Source organism: Populus nigra, chromosome 2 (genome assembly GCF_951802175.1).
Source record: "Populus nigra chromosome 2, ddPopNigr1.1, whole genome shotgun sequence".
Taxonomy (NCBI): domain Eukaryota; kingdom Viridiplantae; phylum Streptophyta; class Magnoliopsida; order Malpighiales; family Salicaceae; genus Populus; species Populus nigra.
In genome coordinates, this window is record NC_084853.1 from 22,954,443 (window position 1) to 22,955,395 (window position 953).

The window sequence follows — 953 nt, forward strand, 5'->3', positions numbered from 1 at the left end:
GAATCGGCAGCGCCGATGAAACCGGCAAAGTCGGCAGAATTGGCAGCGGGTGCTGGCGATGGGTCTGGACGGGCTGGATAGTCCAAGGCTCGACGAGAAAGACCGCAGGTTGAGACACTGGGGCAGTGGCAGCCCGCGGGACAGTGTCGGCAGATTCGGCAGCGCAGATTTGTGCGGCTGCAGGTTCATCGGGGAAAATCGGCAGCGCAGATTTTGCGACGAACATGGGCTGGGCGATGGACTGTCCAGGCCAGGCAGGAAAATTTGTCGAGGGGACACGCTGACGAAACAGCGCTGGTTCAGGCACGGCGGGCAGTGTTGGAATCGGCAGCGCCGACGAAATCGGCAAAGTCGGCAGAATCGGCAGCGCAGATTTTTCGACGAACATGGGCTGGACGCTGGACTGGCCGGGCCATGCAGGAAAATTCATCGAGGGGACACGCTGACGAAACAGCGCTGGTTCAGGCACGGCGGGCAGTGGTGGAATCGGCAGCGCCGACGAAATCGGCAAAGTCGGCAGAATCGGCAGCGGGTGCTGGCGATGGGTCTGGACGGGCTGGATAGTCCAAGGCTCGACGAGAAAGACTGCTGGTTTAGACACTGGGGCAGTGGCAGCCCGCGGGACAGTGTCGGCAGATTCGGCAGCGCAGATTTGTGCGGCTGCAGGTTCGTCGGGGAAAATCGGCAGCGCAGATTTTGCGACGAACATGGGCTGGGCGATGGACTGTCCAGGCCAGGCAGGAAAATTTGTCGAGGGGACACGCTGACGAAACAGCGCTGGTTCAGGCACGGCGGGCAGTGTTGGAATCGGCAGCGCCGACGAAATCGGCAAAGTCGGCAGAATCGGCAGCGCAGATTTTTCGACGAACACGGGCTGGACGGTGGACTGTCCAGGCCAGGCAGGAAAATTCGTCGAGGGGACACGCTGACGAAACAGCGCTGGTTCAGACACG